The 18,575-nt window shown below is 47.8% G+C and overlaps 1 protein-coding gene and 1 long non-coding RNA gene across 4 annotated transcripts in view; both read left to right on the top strand.

The window, feature by feature from the left end:
* The window catches only part of LOC135401141 (potassium voltage-gated channel subfamily KQT member 4-like), a 430,735-nt gene that overhangs the window by 330,466 nt on the left and 81,694 nt on the right, over positions 1–18,575 (top strand). The window lies entirely within an intron of this gene.
* LOC135401142 (uncharacterized) overlaps positions 604–18,575 on the top strand; it is a 48,140-nt gene continuing 30,168 nt past the window's right edge. The window contains exon 1 of the long non-coding RNA XR_010424730.1: positions 604–667. This is a non-coding gene — a long non-coding RNA (uncharacterized LOC135401142). The remainder of the gene's footprint in view (positions 668–18,575) is intronic.

Below are 18,575 nucleotides of genomic sequence, written 5' to 3'. Positions count from 1 at the left end.
CTCAGTGAGGCCGACAACGGCGAGCCCTTTCACCATCACCACCACCACCATCATGTCCACCTCGCGAAGGAGGAAGAGGAGGTGTCAGCCCGGCTTTCTTTATCTAGGTGGCGTTGGCTGTGCGCGCGACTAGAGTCACTGTATACGGGGACTCTACGCGCCAGGACACGCCAGGACGCCATCCAGGACTCTACGTGCGACCACTTCACGACAGGCACCTGATTGGTCAAGCCGGACGCGTCACTTCCGTCGTTCGCCACAAGTATATCTGGTCGCTAGTAGGAAATCGGCCGAGGCGTATTGTTGTCGGAGTCGAGCGGAAAATCGTTAAGCCGTCGCCGTTGTTTCCGTGAAAGAAAAAGAAAGAAAGAAAAAAGAAAACGTCGTATGGCGATTACGCCGCACAATAGCGTTCTACTATATAGGCCTAAATATGCTTGCATCGCGTAAAGGTGCATTCCACTCTGCGCCATTCAGAAATGACTGTAGCACATTCCATAATAAGCGGGGCTGCGCTCATATCCTTGCCGTTCTTCTCCTCTTTCGAGACGTCATATGTGCGACGGTTCTGGCCGCGACGTGTACATCGCGCTAGGCTGTGTGATTCGGGCATCGAAAACCGATGACAGGTTGTATAGGTCCGCCTGTCGAGTTCCCTGATTGCCAGGTACAGTCTCCTTTTCTTTCCATGTATTCCACGAGAAACTTCGCAGATTTTGTTTGCTTTCCTGTTGCGTGGAAGTTTGAGAACATACGCTTTTCTGAATAACGAATTTCCTGTAGGACGTTCGATGAACTGAAAGGATCTAAGAAAAGATCTTCCCGGAACAACACTGAAAGGAAGGGACATAATGAAGAAATATCTGCTCATTGGACATCAAAGAAATTGGTATCTTTTGTATAAATTATGTGCAGGGCATAATTGATGGTGAGGAAGTTTCCTGGCAAAAACAAAGATCATTTAAAATACCTGTCATATTGCTATATACACAGCTAGGAGTATTACAAGTAATGAGAATTTGCCGAGGCGAGCTCCAGCTAGAGACGACACAAGTACATACGCCTTCAACTTCCAAGAAACAATGAAATTTTTCGGAATTTATGTGATGCTGAGAGAATATTTTTTATTTTATTTCAATAAGCGTAGACAACGTGAACAACTTGCTCTATAATGTAAAACCCGGAGACTAAGGAACACGAAAGGACAGACACAACACGCTCAACAGACACAGCTTGCTCTATTTCATGGGCATATTCACATGTATTCGCGCATAACAATAATAATAATTGTACCATGATGATGATGATGACGATGATAGCTGAAAAAAATATCCTGGACGAGTACTCCACTCGTATTCTGGAAATTATGTAATGGAGATAATGCGTTGTGGCACTGCGTAGCGTTACGTATAAGAGCCCATGTTACTCGTATTGGTGAGGATGCAGATCGCGCCGATTAAGCGCTTACATCGTTTCGTCTTCCCTATCCATCATGTGGGATATTGCGAATCTTTGGTATCTGCTGGTGCTGCCAGTAGGGTGTTGCCTCAACGGTAGCATGACATATTTTTTGTTGCACCCTATAAGCTTCGTCGTTTTCGTTTTCCAGATGGCTATCGCAGTCATTTGAAGCCATTTTTTCGCCGCAAAGCGGTTAAATATGGTGTTCACACTAGTACTTACTCTATAAGGCGGAAAGACATAGTAATTTTAGCGCTCTTTGCCGACTAGATGCAGTGCAACGGCAGTTAGTCCCTTTTAGGACTAAATACAAGAAAGTCTATGCGAGGTTTAGGCACGTTTGCAGTGCCGTAGGTCTAGGCAGGCAGACCGCTCGTCTACCCAACGTTTATCTTATGTTATCTATCTTATTTATTATTGGATCTGCAGTGACAGACGGCCGAACAGTGCGGGTGCAATAGGTTTACTGAGAAAGAGAAAACGTGGGCGGGTGCGCATGCATAGATGCGCACGTACCAAAAAGATGTCGTTGTCGTTTGTTCCCCAACACCCCCCCCCCCCTCGACGACTAGCCATCAACGAGGCCTAAACGGCCCCTGAGGTTCTGGAGTCTTGCTCCCGACAGTGGCTTCGTAAAAATGTCTGCGACCATCTCGCTAGTTTGGCAGTACTGGAGGTCGATGATTCTGTGGTGAACTAGGTCGCGCAGATGATGATGACAAACGTCGATGTGCTTCGTCCTCGCGCTAATGCCCTCGTTAACCGACAGTTGGATGCAACCCTGGTTGTCTTCGAGCAAACACGTCGGCTCATCCATGCTGTGGCCGAAGTCGGTGAGCAACTGTCGCAGCCACATCACTTCCTGTGAGGCATGCGCCGCTGAGACGTATTCAGCCTCTGTCGATGAAAGCGCCACGGACGTCTGCTTCCTGCTGGACCACAGAACTGGGCTTCCTCCTAGACTAATGAAGTAGCCGCTTGTTGATCTACGGTGCCTGATGTCACCTGCCCAGTCTGCGTCTGCGTAGCATACCAACCTTGCACCTCGCTCCCCAGACAGTTGCAGCTCCCAGACAATCTCGTGTGAAGTGGCCAACCTTTTTGCACCAGAAGCATTCCGTCGCGGCTGCCATGGCTAAACTCTTCGCGCTGTTCTGGGCCTTTGATCGAAGCGCTGATTCTGAGTCGCCCGTAGCGGCAGCAGACCCTTGCTTCCTGTTATACTCATCGTCCAGCTTCCCTTTGACGTAAGCTAGCGTGAGATCTCCGTCCGAACGAGCATTAAGGGCGGTTACAAGAGCTTCATAACTGTCAGGAAGCGCACTAAGCAAAAGAGCAGCAACCTGGAAGTCGGTAGTCTCTTCTCCAATGCCGCGCAAGCGCTCCACCAATTCCAGAACACGCCGTATGTAGCCCTGCATGTCCTCGTCCCTGTCCATCTTCGATTGATATAACCTCCTCAAAAGGTACAACTTATTGTTCAGGTTAACCGCCTCATGTACCTTGCGAAGTTCCTCCCACATCATCGTGGACGACGAGCATTTGCAGACGTGTATTATTTGACTGTCGTCAATGCTTAAGCAAATGGTGCTCTGCGCCTTCCGGTCGCCGGAAATCCAGGCAACTGTTGGTCTCTCCGGGTCTTCATCTCCTACGAAAGTCCAAGTTTCCTCCCTTATTAGCAGCATCTTCATCCTGAATTTCCACGCCTGGTAATTACTGTCCGTCAGCTTCGGGACCGAAAACTTGCTTGCTTCTCCCACCTCCTTGCTGTCCCGAAACCAATTCGAGCACTGTGAAGAGACGAAGCTAGTTCCAGCGGCTGACCCTGTAGCAGCTTCCCTCCTGTGCAGCGCAGATGTCAGTTCCGTGACTTTGGGCCCATAACCTATTGGATCTGCAATGACAGACGGCCGAACAGTGCGGGTGCAACAGGTTTACTGAGAATGAGAAAACGTTGGCAGGTGCGCATGCATAGATGCGCACGTACCAAAAAGATGTCGTCGTCGTTTGTTCCCCAACATTTATCTTATCTTATTTTACTAATTTACTAACTAACGTTACCCCCTGGGGAATAAATTTCAGGACCAGGGAACTAAAATGAGGAGTAATTACAACCTAGGGGGCTAGAGGCTGTAATTGCTCCCCAAATTACTCCTTTTTCCCTCAGAATGTAGGCAGCATTACGTCCCTGCGACGTCATGCCTTTGTCCCACTCGCGACACGGTATGCGAATCCTATCGCCATATTAAATTTCGCTATCGTTACCGGCGATGTCGCGTAGGGGAATATGCAACGAATTGATCTGTTCCCTTCCACTACAGCCGTGGACCAATTCCGGGTAGCAGCTGCGCGACCTGCATCTATTAGTGGATTTCCTGGCAAAGACAGGTCTCGCTATACCGAGCCAACCATGCATTCATCTAATTTAATCCCAGTCGTAATCATGTTATCACCGCGGTTGAATGCTATAGGGCAGCGGAAAGCCTTATGATGGGCAACGCTGCCGCGAAATTATCAGATCTCTATAGTATATGCTGTGTGCCGTTGTGGCAAGAACAGAAAAAAATATATATATGACGAAGATGAGAATGAAAGAGAAGCGGATCATGCATTTGGTTCTTTTGATTATTCGCGACAGCTGGTAAAGTATTCTGTAGGCCGTCCTGCTGTACTATTAAAACAGACCTTAACCATCATTTCACACGTAAGAACATTACCTCGTGATGTCAACGTGTCAAACAAATCGAGCGGCAAGATTCTTTCCGCTGTATTAAATTTAACTTAATTTAGCGGTGCTTTTTCTGTTTCCTATGTTCGGCTATATTTCGTACGCCACGGACACAGGAATTCTAAGCAGAAAGCAAGAGGCCTGCTCGAATGCAATACACATTGCTTACTGCATCTTCTGTGAAGGGCCTGTAGCCCTAGTGTCACAGGGTTAATATTGTCGAAGAAACTGTCGCACCAATGTGTCGGAGCAATGTGTATTCCGCAAGAGAGGAAAACGAAGAGTACTTACGAGGTTTGAATATGGCGGGCTAGCCCGCCATAGTTTGAACGGCCGATGTCTGAAGAATGACGCAGTATCCTTCACTCCTGTTCCCCAAGCGCCAACGATCTAATTTTATACTGGCCATTCCCCATCGACGTCTGTCCGGTCCCGTCGTCTCGTAGATGTCACCTTCTCCTCAGTTCAATAAATGTCATGGAGTAGAACTTACCTTTTCGCTTAAAATCCAGGAGAGAAGGCGTTATTTTGTTGCTGAAGGGATAGCCAGGAGGTACATGCGGTGATAAGCCTCGCGGTACAGAAGGAAAAGAGTAATGGAGCAAGTAAAAAGGAGGCTAAAAAGTAAAAGTACAGTGCAAAATAAAAATAAAAGTTTGGGGAGCACATTCCTCAATCAGGGGACGTAGAAAAAAGGGGGGATATATTTATTACACCAAAGGAAAAAAAATGAATATTTTCAATCTATGGTATACTAGCAGGTCTGATTGCTCCCCAATTTGCTTTATTAGAGTGTATGGAAAACGGCGAAACAAAGAAAACAAAGAATGTGGCCTTGGAAAATTGCAACAATGGTCTCATTCCGCGTTTGAGAACCAATTATGGTGCGCAATCATCTAATTTTTTTATTGCAACCGTCTTGAATCACATTGTTAATAGTTCCACTTCTGTTACTAATTTTAAGAAATCACTATACAACCATCTGCTGTTTGCAAATGCTTAATGCTATCAGGTTAATAAGTACTGTCTATGTTTCTCCGCGTATGTTCCCATTCGTTGTTTTATTTTTATTTTTTATTTTATTTTATTTATTTATTTATTTATTTTGTTAGAGGCTTGTACAGTATATCTGTGGATTACACGAATAGTTCTCACTGTACTGCCACAAGGGTCCGGGTGCTTTGTCAGGCTTGTGCTTTATACCCGGCACCCGCGTTTCTGTAATGTAGAAATAATAATAATGATAATAATAATTCATCTCCGGTGGGTTTTAGGACATGTTGTAAAGACATGGGGTGATGGGTGGGTAAGTTTTGTGGACACTCGTCTTTCCTGCACTGGCTGTTTGAATCGAAAATGTCTGGACAACGGGGGTAGAGTCACTAAATAGGGGTAGAGACTCTAAGCGGGGGAACAAGTGAAACCCGAGAGCAGACGAGCCCTCAGTTAGCAACAAAGCCCGCGTTTATTTGGAAGGGCATCTGAAACTCTCCGTTGTCATTCGCGTAAAATTCAGCTCCTGTAAACTCTTACCGATAGCGTTATCACCGCGAAACATTCTTGTATTGTATTCTCTGTGTACTTCGCGCGTTCCCAAGAGTCGCAACACTGGGTTCTTCACTGTCGTCGGATTCATGTTGATCGTCAGTGCGAGCGACGATGTTATTGAAATCTCCATCATCCCTAATCGCGGCGGAGGTGTCATCATGCCAGTCAATGCTGACATGCTCCAGGACTCTAGTGTCGCCCGCAGCTGTCGAACTTACACTCCGCTTTAGAGGACGCAGCTCTACAAGTGAACAGCTTTCATCTCCCGTGCAGAGGACTGTGGTACGTGGGAAAAGAGTACCACGAGGCCGTCGCCCCTGCTTGATAAAACGGAGGTTGTACATTGTCTCTGACTGAATGAAACAAGGGAAAGGGTGCAGGCTTGCTGGTATAGATCCATGAAGAAGACCGAGAGACACGGACATATAGAAGAGCGCACACGCAAGTTCTGAGACACAGCAATAAAATTTGAGAATGAAGACTTGCGTGTTTCGTCGTCCGTGTCTCTCGGTCTTCTTCACGTCTCCGCTCAACACCGGATCAATGAAGGCGGTGTTGGGGTATCCTCCTCGGCAGTTCTTAGAAATGTTTGTCTTGATTCGGAAACTGAAGCCTGCATAAATGAATGCAAAATGCATAGCCTGAAACCTGTCCACATAATTCTTTCCGGATGTTGGGATCAGGATGAGTGAAGCAGAGATAAACAGGGGATGACTGTACATACAAGTCCTTGGAATGACATGAGGCCCTCATGGCTCAGTAATGTCACTGCACAAAGGCATAGACGTCACAATAATAGTTCGGTTCAATACGAAAGGGTGTAAGCGCGACCAGCGTCCCTGGAAATTTGCGCGAAGGAAAGTAGTGCGTGACGGTGGCGCATGATAAGGGGCCAGGGATGCCAACAAAGAGCGGGGAAAAAATGCAAAAATAAATAATTCACGCAATTAGGGCTACCTAGTGAGCCCATATAAGTACCCCGCTAATTCATGTATGGTCCAGCGCACATTGATGTTGCAAGTGGATACAGGTGTAAGAAAATCGCAAAACCTGAATCATATATGCGTAACGCCCATCAGCGCACTCTAGTGTAAAAAGCGTGGTGCTAACGTGGAAAGTGCATTAAACTGCCTCTAATCCTCACTTTCATTATGTCCAACAGAAAGTGAGTGGGGCTTTACAATGCACGCACGAGAACTATACAGGAAAGGCTACGGGTTTGAAGATAAACTGTACAGCGCATGCGCCTCATCTTCATACGAGTGAATGCAGATTCCTGCAGCCAAAAGATGCATTCGCCGTCCTGTGGGACGTCGATTTAGCCCGTCCGAAATGCGTGCATTTCATTTTCTTCCTTACTGCTCGTTTGCTTTCTTGTTCCTTGGCCCAACTTATACAGTGTGCCGCCATGTGCCTCGCACTCTTGCTCGCATGTATAATGCATCAGACCGCTCGACTAATACTCATCTAGTCTTATTCATTTTCATTTATCGCTCGCTAGAAAGTTCCGCGTATATAGTTTGAGTCGCAGCTTTCCTTGAACGCTGACTTGATGACTGTAGTGCATTTCTTGCAAAGGAAACGTTATCGCAGCGTCGAAACTGTTTTCCCGATATCGTATGTTCTATTTATTTACCTACCAGCGGCATGGCCGAGTGGGCTATAGGGCGTCCGCTCGTTGATGGTAACCAAGGTCGTGCTGGTGGGTTTCGAATCCCACCGCCAGCTGTGCTGTCTGAGGTTTTCTCTGGGTTTTCCGAAGACTTTCCAGATGAATGTCGGCGCAGTTCCTCCTAAAGTCGGCCCAGGACGCGTACTAATCCCCCTGTCCCCCACTCCTTCCTGCTGTATTCTCACTGTCTGTCCACATCTGTACACCGCTCATAGCCAAAGTTACTTCGCGGCGCAAAGACCCAATCAAAAAAAAAATATTTATCTTGTGGTATGACAGCCGATGTTGTTGCTTTTTTCTTTCGTTGAATTTGATTGTTCGTGCTTGAACATGGCCTCGTAGGGTGAGTTTCTGCTGTGTTGAAGATGGTTAGCCCTGAAGTAGAGCCCTGCACGGGCCCCGGGCCGGGCTTTTTATTGGCTGTGTGCTCCGGGCCGAGCCGAGCCGAGAAAATACGCCGGCACCGCGGGCCGGGCCGGGCCCTGGCCGTCAAAATACGCCACCACCGCGGGCCGGGTTGGGCCCGGGCCGACAAACATGTCTCCAAGAGTTAGGCTCGCCCGCGTCAGGCAGCTAATTCCACACAATGGAGGACTATTAGTTCATATCATCACGCGCTTGCGTCATTCCTGTGCATTTCCTGTGTATTTGCGAAGACAAGCAAAGGACATTGCATTATGCGTATGATTCGACCCTCTAGAACATGCTCAAAGCCACTTCACATTGCTCCTCACTCCTCACGTATTTCACAATCACGTTGGCAAAGCTTGGTGAGAGAGGTAGGGACTGGGAGAAGGAGTTTATCGACAGCATCCTCTACCTGGCGCAAAAACTTGACAGTGTAACGATAACGCCCATGCCCGCGTGCGTTCTGGACTTAATTTGGTCTCGTGCTGTTACGGTGTTAAACCGCCAGTACTTGTATGTTTTTGGCCTTGTCTTCTCTTATAAATTTACTTATACATTTGTTTGATAAGCGCCAGAAACGCGTACATCACGGCTGGAAATACTAGGCCGGGATCTACTCGCCGAGTCGCCGGGCCGGGCCGGGCTCTACTCACTGGGCCACCGGGCCGGGCCGGGCCGGGCTGGGCCGCATTAAAATATGAAGGTCCGTGCCCGGGTCGTGCCATTTTTTTTATGCGCCCGGGTCGGGTCGGGCCCGGAAAAGTCTAGTCTACCCGGCTCTACTCTGAAGTGGCTGTGTTGATCAGGTTGGGAACGAGGCTAATCGTTACGTGGTATGTATAATGATGCAATTCGCACGTCATATATGCATTCTTACGGAAAATTTCAGCACTCTCTAATCCATGTAGCAGACAAATAAGGACCGCTTTCTTTCTTCTTTTTTTTTCCTCCCAAATTTGTACCGGGTAATAATTGAAGCGCATATATTCGCTACAGTGGTTAAGCGCCATGACCTCCGCTCGCCGCGCCCCGGTACATGCTGTCTGCCACAGTCCTGCTGCACGCTGTCAAATTCGCAGGCCGTGGTTTAAGCCCCGCTATGGACTGAATCTCGTGCCTGCAGGATCATACCGAATTTATGCTATTGATTAATTGATTGAGTGAGTGAGTGAAAAAAAAAAGAAAAAGGTGGAGATGTTAGTCCTAAAACACTCGGGAGTGGCTACTCTAGGACTATATAGTCAGCCCTAATTCACTCCTGCAGTCCATCGACCCCTCACTGTAGTTTGTCATCGCCTGCCGCTGTACCCGCGAAGAAGAGTCACTTCTTCATCATCTTAGGCTGAACGTTGCCCCCAGCCGTTCACACCTGTTCAAAATGGGCCGCGTCCCATCGCCCACTTGCCCCTGCTGCGCCGAAGAAGACGACATCCCCCATCAGCTCCTCCTCCACTGTCGGTGTCACCTTCATCATCGGGCCGTGCTCTAGCAGCTCCTCTCACCGCTTGGGTGCACGAGCGTCTCCCTCGGAACGCTCCTTGGCCCCGTGCAGCGAACTAGTCAGTGGACTGTCACAAAGGCGGTGCTCCGATTTCTGCGTGATTCGGGCCTCCTGTCTGAATGCATTTTTTTTTTTAATAGCAAGCCGGCGTGCTGTCTGGCTGGCTTTCCCCCTTTCTCTTTCCTTTTTGTTCTTTCTTTCTGCCAATAAATTCCCGCCCCCTAATTTCTGCAGTTGAAATGCACCTGCCTCACATTGTATTCTTTCAAAACATTGTTTCCCTATGTGACGCGAAAGTATCATGAAATTAATTTTTACTTTTGAGAAGTGATGACGTCACAATGTGCGCCATCTGCAATTCGCCTAGGAACATTGCATCTCCAAGGTCTCTCTTTCCGCTTCCCCGCCACAGCTGCTGGCGGTCTTCCAACGTGGGACGGAGAGCGGAGACCAAGAAGGTGCTTGCGGCTGTTGCTAGGAGACAGAAGCCAGAGCTGCCGGTGACGTCACATATCAAAAAATCCGAAACTATGAAGTTTTGCGGGTTCTTTCGAAAATTCGTGAAAGCCCGTAACGTTCGTTGAGGATGTTTATATTTTGGGTAATTAGGATTCAAGGATTTGTATATTCCATATATCTGCAAGGCAGAGTACAGAGTGGGACTGTTAGGGCGTACCCTGTAAAACCGTCCTTACACATCGTGAGTCTTTGAGCGTGGTTGATTTTCAGTACTATATAGAATACATATGTTTTAATTTGTTTTTTAATCTGAAGTGGCACTTCGAAGCAGCGTTCAGTCGTTGTAGTTCTTCTTTTCGAATGCGGACCGTGTTACTTGCGAAACTCTGGTGCTATAAACATACCGCATGTCGTGCACCCTTAGAACAGAGGTGGTGGTGGTGGTGGTGGTGGTGGTGATGGTGTGAAAGGGCTCGCCGTTGTCGGCGTCGCACAGGTGGGCAACGTTACGACTGACGTCCTGGGGGAATGTGCGTCCTGGACCGATTTCTAAGGGAACTGTGCCGACATATGTCTGAAAGCGTCTGAGGGAAACCCAGGAAAACCCCCAGACAGCACAGCCGGCACTGGAATACGAACCCTGGTACCTTCCGGAACAGAACTTCAACACATAACACGGTGGAGGCCAACCACTGCGCAGAATGATGTCGTTATCACTCCTGATTTGTGGAAAGCGGCGCGAGCGCCTTTTTTGTGACAATTAACGTAACTGCATAAGTGTCACAAAAAGGCGCACGCTTCCCGTTCTCAACAAGTCAGTCGCCAGAATGATCTTATTCGGGGTGATGGTTGGTTAGCAGCGTGCTATGCGGTGGAGTTCTTTCTTCCTTGCGCCTACACAATGGCAGGCCCTTGAGCGCCTTCATCGCGCTGGCATAAGAACTGCGCTTGGTCTCCCAACGTTCTCTAGCGTCACCCAAACGTACCTGGAAGCTAAGGAAAAGCCTGTTAGTGTCCACTCTGAGCTCAAAGGACTCCAGTTTCTGGATGATGCATCAACATCCATCAGCAAGCATTCCCTCTTCACCGACCTCGAACAGAGGACACACACATCCCTAGGACGCCTGGCTAGTGCCACCAGCTCTCTAGCCAACAGGGGCGCTCTTCCTCGGCTCCCAGCTAGTCCACCTACGCCGCCGTGGCGGGAGTTCGTGCCCGCAACAACGCTTCACATCCCGGGTCTACGGAAGAAGAGCGAGTCCAGCCCCCTAGTGGCCAGGATGGCGGCTGAGAACCTGATCAGCGACGTTTATCACACACATACTCTGGTGTTCACGGATGGCTCCATTGACCACCGTTCCCAAAGTGCTACCAGTGCGTACTACATCCCGTCAATAAACAAGGCCTGGCAAGGGAAATCAGTTCGCTACCCAATCTCATCTACGACGGCCGAACTCCTGGCCTTGCTACACGCAGCTGCTGCGCTTCAAGTCACCGGAATACCTAAGGCCGTCTTGCTTACGGACTCCAGAAGTGCCCTCAACAACGTGATAAACCCCATGTGTGGTAGCATTCTGGCCCGATGTATAAGGAGATCGTGTGCCCAGCATAGGCTAACCGGAGGTGAGCTTACGCTCCAATGGATCCCATCTCATGTCGGCATCAGAGGCAACGAACGGGCGGACCAGCTAGCTTCCTCAGCACACAACAGCTGCAGCCCATCCTTAGCAGTCCTGGCCGACACTGACAGGCTCATGGTCGTCAAACAGCTAGTTGAGGTGCGTCACCCTGGCATACAGGACATCATGCAGAATCACCGGCCCTCTCTTCCCACGAAAGATCTTCCCCGTGGTATGCAGACAATGCTCCATCGATTACGCACAGGATCTGCGTTCACGAACTCGCAACTGTGCAAGATCGGCTCCAGGGAGGACTCCAGTTGCGGACACTGTAATCATCCGGAGACAATTGCGCATATCCTGACAGAATGCCGTGCATACCATGCCATGCGGGAAACCCATCTTCCCCACGCCAGGCCTGGTATACTGACGGACGTCCTCTTCCCCGAAGGCTCTTGTGCGGAACGACTTTCAAAAACTCGCGGCCTCGTGCGCTTTCTCCAAGCAACGGGCCTAGCGGAGAGACCACTCTAATGCACCTCTCACCTACAGTGTGCTTCTGTCCCATCAGTACCGGTCATCCTGCTTCTACATCACTTTGAAGCCCTCAGCTCCCCTTTCTCCCACCTTTTCCTTTTTTTTGGCTATAGTCGTGACGATGCCCACTTGAGTGCGGCCAACAACGGCAAGCTACCTCGACACCCCCCCCCCCCCCTCTTTCTTCCTTTTTTGCTATAACTTTGACGATGCCCACTCCCCTGTGGCCAGCAACGCGGTAAGCCGTTTCGACATTACCCTCCCCCCCCTCTCTCTCTCTCTCTCTCTCTCTGTTTTAACGACTGTGGTATGATTACACCTGCGCTCGTGGGGAACGAACGTGAAAATTGGGGAGCAATTACAGCTTCTAGTTCCCTAGATTGCAGTTACCCCCATGACCCCGAATTTCGTGGGGAACGAACGTGAAAACTGGGGAGCAATGAGAGCTTCTAGTTCCCTAGATTAGCATTGCTCAATGAGCGGAAGTCATCCCCATATCATCGTCATCATGTATTTCTCTCTCTCTCTAGTTCCCTAGATTGCAATTACTCCCCTGACCCTCAATTTTACTCCCCAGCACAGCAAAGATTCCCTAAACTTCTCATTCACTTCCACGCATTTGGTCAAGAAAGGACTAATGGGTGTAGCAATGCATCTAGTCCCCATAAGGGCTCAAATTACTCTCTCTCTCTCTCTCTCATCTCTTTATGGTGTATTTGACAGTCGGACAGCATTACGTCTGACCGCTTTCCCCCCTCTGCTAAAAGCCTTCCTACCCATCCGTCGCAAACCAGCCAGCGCCGGCCACAGCAAAGACACTCCAATCCGCTTGGACTGATAGCCTAGCAGTACTTAACGTCAAAATATAAGTACGCGCATTAGTAGGGCCGGCACGTAACAGTCGCGCACACAGCGCGAACGCTGTAACAGATATAGGTGCATAATGTAGCAAGCGGGGAAAGCGTGACTTGAAAGCGGCTTCGCATCTCCACAACGGATAAACGACTAACTCCGAGTGTTGGGCAGCATATTAAATTTGCCGGGTAATCCAATTGACCCAATTTTATTCCACAGTCCACACTTTGCTGAACGCTCTGCTTGACGCACACATGCACACGCGCGCCGGCCCTCCCGCTACAAATGAAGTCTGACGAGAAATCAATCAAGTGATGGAATTCGAGAAATCGATGACTAAGTGGGGTTGCCGTGTGAAAGGTCCAAAGCAGGTATTGCATAAGGGCAATTTCGTTTCCTTTTGTATGCCACGCTGGAACGTTTCTTTAGGTGGGCTGTGTGAAAAAAAAAAGAAATGAAAAGAAAAAGAAAACAAATATCCTGCATGATTTATTTCTCGCCCCTTCTTCTTTATTCCCGTCAGATGTTTTCACTTTGTGTTTCATTCAACAAACTCTCTTTACTCTATTGTAAACGTTAGGTGCATAGTGCGTACTTCTCTTCCTGTTCATATTTGTACATGATGAATAGCATTAACATGCTAGGTACCCTCGCGACTTCAGACGGTTGAGGAGCAAAGATCTTCATGGGTGGGTGGTAGGAGGTGGTAGAAGGTGGCCATCTTAAGCTTGTGTAAGTGTACAGTAATGTGCTGGGGGCCTCGTGACAACCCAAAGCGTTCGCAGGCTACAGTTTAGGACAAAAGTTTACGGAACACCGGCGTGTCGCATTTCTCCATTGGAGCGACACCCCAGCAGCAAACAGGAGCGGACACACATACTGAGGATAGAATACACATATGGATAGAATAGCCGGTCGCAGTGGTTTCTAATCCACGACGTGATATTGCACTGGGTACCTGGTCAACGTGGAATTCAAGGAAATGACACAGCTGACGCTGCAGCGTGTCGGGCACGCCAGCTTGCGTCCACGCGGAAAGTGTTCTTTTCGCAATCGGACGCGGAATGCATGCTACGTTCCCTTCGACAGCGGCTCAGTAGGAACTTGTGGTTTTCTGGCAGTCAAAGCAGCACAATGCACTGAAAGTCGAGTGCAATGGGGTGGCCGGGTAGGTGGAAGGTCTTGAACAGACCCGTGAAACTAAAGAACATTGATAAGGCACATACCGTCCACCCCCATTGCACTCGACTTTCAGTACATTGTGCTCCTTGGGAGTGCACGTTCCTCTCTGCTGTTTACCATCGACCCTGAGTTAAGTTTCCGCGCCCCTCAGTCTCTTCCGCGTTCCATGGAGTGCCTTATCCACCGGCTCCGCCTGAATGCTACCTATACTGTTCGGCTGCTTCACAAGATGGGGAAGGCGGGCTCGCCCAACTGCCCTGACTGTGGTGTCCTCGAAGATTCAGAGCATATACTGGTGTTGCGCACGTGATACTCCCGATGCCCGATCAAAACTTCAGCGCTCGCTCGTCGCCCTAGACAGTCGCCCTCTTGGGTTATCTACGGTTTTGGGTCCCCGATCCCCGCATGAAAGTCAGTTTGCGCTGCGCGCCTTGGTCTCGTTCCTGTGTGAAATTGGTGCCGACGGTGATTTTTTTACTTTTGTGCCTCTGTTTCCGTTTCCGTTTCTGTTCTGCTCTTTTCTTTTTATTTATTTATTTTTTTTTATTGTTGTGACATTGTGTGACTCTTCGTATCTGAGTGTTTGCACTCCAAGTGCCTAGCACATTCGTGTGTTCTGAGTTGTTTATGTCGTATGGAGTAGCCGGCTTCCACGTTGGTGGTGTCAGTTTTCTTTTTTCTTCTTCTTTTTCCTTCACTCACTCAGTCACTATTCGATCTCTTCCTAATAACTGGCAGAGGCCTGCTCCAATGAAGAAATACGACAGTGGCGCTTTCTTTTCTCCCAAGTTGTAAATTTAGTACTGGTTACCTCTGCGACCACAGGATTCAGCACACTATCGCCATGGTAACCAGTCCTAGGTGCGGTCTCTGTGGCATCCCGAAAGCATACTATGTCGCGCGCGCGCGCACGCACCATACTCAGACATACTATCTCCTCCCACAGGTGCAGGGGACTTCTTACCTTCAGTAGATAACTTATATAACCGGTTGGTGTTGTCATGAAACGGAAGAACTGCTTGGGGGTGCCCTATGCAAGTCCGTACAATGACGGCCCCCGGATCAGATGAGCTCCAAGTGTGGCCGAACAGCCTAGAAGACATCCACTTTCACGCAATAGGGACCACCCACATCTATCCAGCACCTGTGTATGCTTCTATTTCCAAGGAAAACGTTGCCAAAAGAGAGAGAAAATGGGTATACTGAAAGCTCCATTATTCTCAACCATCGCAAGCCCGTCAACCAAAGAGGCACCGATTGTGTCACATTTACAGCACAATTCGGTGCTGCATCGAGAATGAGGTTTCAGCAGTTTCCGGATCTCGAAGCCCCTTAAATGCACTCTCTATTGTGTTCGTGCACGCCGCCGTTCTAGGGCACTCGAGTTCTAGTCGGCTCTTTCGACATGATTGTCTCATTGCGAACGTCGAATGTAAGGAACGGAAATACCGAACGCTTTGTGCGACGTGCTTTGGTGTATTTACGAGCGTTATATGCCGCATGTTCTGTGAACGGAAGAACTACAAAGGTATGGGCAACCATTGTAATAAGCAGATGTGGTCCAATTGTTACGCTCCATTACGCCACACCTCTCACATGAAATCGATGTGCAACACAAACAGTAAAGGTTACAATGCGTGTCATTTCTGTCCCTGAAACAACTAACATCTCTTTTTTTCTTTTTCTTTTGCCAATCAATCAATCTGTCCCTGAGAATGTGTTTTGGAAGGAAGTTGTGTGTCGTTTCCTTACATAAAGGCATCAAATGCCCGGTTAAGCAATGCAAATAGACATTACATTGCTTCGAATTCACTTGCAGGGTTGTTAAGGTTACTTTTGAAAAGTACCCGAATTGCTGATACAGATAAATTGGCTTGAAAGTATCTGAGTTACAGCTACAGATACCCCGTGGGAGGAAATACACTACAGATACGTCCAAAAATGTACTCTTACAGTTCCTTTTTCTATTAAATTGATTGGGTTGATTCAGCGAGCGGTTATTAGTTGCTCTGCGATTCATAAAGCAGCTTACCTTAGGTAGCATCATGTGGTAACGTATAATGTATTCTTTCTGTTCTTTCTGAGGGATTCTGCACACACACCCGGGTATGAACCAGCAAGTTATCTCAGCTGTTTGCTTTCCCTTTTATCATTTCTCTTCACTTGCATATCTTCTGTTAGCACGAAGGAGCACAGTCCTTTCAAAATTATTCTCCGTCACGCCGGTTCGAAGATTTGTGCTGATGAGACCCCCCAAGCTAAATTTCTGCTCCACAGCGGCACCTAGCTTGGCAACCCAGTGCTATATTTGAGAAATACAGACTTCAGTACTGGGAATGATTGCAAAGCACTCAGGTCAGCTTGCCTAGCCGAAATGCATCACTTGTTGATGACGGTTGTCGCTCATGTTTTCTTTTTTTAATGAGAAATAGTACTATGAAAAAGAGTAAAAGTTACTGAAAAAAGTAACTGGGCTATAGAAAAAAGTGCCGAAATGAAAGTGTATCTAATATGTCACTCAAGATATACAAAACGTATCTCAGTTACTCTTACTCAATTACTTAACACCCCTGTTCACTTGGCATGTCGATGTCGACTTTCATCATTCTGATGTCTCTACTGTAAACAACGGGAGTTGCGAACACAGGAGTATAAATGTCTCGAAAATTAAGTTAAGCAGCCGACGAGTGATTGCATTAAAATATTTATAGCCATTGTTTTCTCTTAAATTTATCTTTTGCATATTGGACGATGTAGTACAATGAGAGATAAACCCGTAGCCTCCGCAGCGGCACTCATCAAACCCCACAGGAGGCGATAAAATCTGGGCGCCTTGCGTTGGTAGTTCGTTACGTAAATCATGCCCTTCACAATTTCGCTTCTTCTTCTTATTTTTTTTTTCTCCTCTTGGTTTCTCCTCACTTTTATTTTATTTTAATTTTATTTTTCTGCTGAGAACTGGGATGGGTATGGGTTTGTGATATAAAGGCGAGAAAAAAATATGTGACTGTGTCAGTAAATTTGACGCACTCATTTGTCGACGATACTAATACAAGAGGAACGGGATTGGATTGTATGATTTGATTTGATTTGATTTGATTTGAAGGATGAATTCCTTTCCTCTTGCGTTGCTCTGAAGGTAACGGCATCTTTGATTCCGTTTTCGTTTCTCCCCTTTTAAACCGCCTTGTTCTTCCGTCCTAATTCCGTCCGTCCGTTCTTCCGTCATAATTTTCACCACAGTTTTGGCACACTATAGCCTTAGTTGCTTCGTCGCCATAAACCTTAATCATCATCATCTTCAACTTCTTCTTCCGTCCTGCGTAACTTTCAACGACAAGGTCGATTCTATGCGTGTGTGGAAAACATCGCCGATGGCGCCAAATACTTACGCCGTCGACTATCTCGTCCAGCATGGATATTGGCTCTACCTAAGACTATGCGTCCGTTCAATGTTTACCCGCGCTGCCCCTGAGTGTGGACCTTGCCTTATTGCCCTTTTCGTATGAAGGTTCTATATAGTTGTGCACATCGGGGCAAATGGTTGAGCAAATCGCTCCCTTCTTTGCACTGCATAAAGGCAGGAAGTGAAGGCACAATCACACCATGGCAACGTAGACGCCTGCGATAACTGCCTTTTTTTCTTCCTTTGTTTTTTGTCTCGCAACTTTAGAGTAAGGAAAGAGGAAGACAATATGGGTCTTCCGCCACCGCCGCCTCGATGTCTCCCACTTTTCCATCTTCTCTTTTCTTCATTTCTTTTTTGTGAGCGTCTAGGACTGCTGGTATTGCGACCTCTTAAATCTCTAAGATAGAAGCTATATAGTCATCGCGGGATACGTGTGCAGGCCTCATCTAGAGAAGGGAATACATCCAACATCACTTCTACCTTCGGTTATGGGTGAGGTTTTTGAATTGAATTGCGAGAAAAGAAGAAAAAGGGTAGATAAAGGTTTGGTCAGCCCATATGCGAAAGCTTGCTACTCCAGGCCGGTGAGGCAAGCATATGCTTGCCACGTTGCTTGCCCGTTGGACACGAGGGCAGATGCCTGTTGTAAATCACCTATTGGACGACTGACAACACGCACGTTCGCTTCATCTGATATCGAATTTCGATTCCTCCCTCCAGTTGAAAAGCTACCATTTCGTAGCAATTATATTCCGACTCGGTATTTCTAGAGTCACTAAATAAGCTTCGCGTCAGAGTATCGACACTGAGGCAAAAGGGAGAGTTGGAGCCGCCATATTGTTTCCGTTTGACCTCCGGCGCCATCCATGGAGCGTTCTTCGAAGTGTGGTCTTCTCCCACTGCCGAACATCATCATCATCATCCATTTCTGCTGCCGAAGTAGAGGTGGGACTGGAGGTCAAGCGGAAACCACATGGCTGCTCCAACTCGCCCTTTTGCCTCAGTGTCGATACTCTGACTCTAGCTGAGTTTGAGTTCGATTATAGAAAAAAAAACGGAAGATATTGAATTCGTCACTGACGAATTCTGCTACTCCCACAAAGGAAATGAAATGAATGAAAGGAGAAAGAAAACTGAAAAGATGAAAAGGTAAAAATAGAAAGACATCACCCCTCCCAGTCACCGAACTGTAC

This window comes from Ornithodoros turicata, chromosome 7, assembly GCF_037126465.1.
Source record: "Ornithodoros turicata isolate Travis chromosome 7, ASM3712646v1, whole genome shotgun sequence".
Taxonomy (NCBI): Eukaryota; Metazoa; Arthropoda; class Arachnida; order Ixodida; family Argasidae; genus Ornithodoros; species Ornithodoros turicata.
Note: the sequence above shows the minus strand (reverse complement) of the source record. Positions and strands in the feature narration are given on the sequence as shown.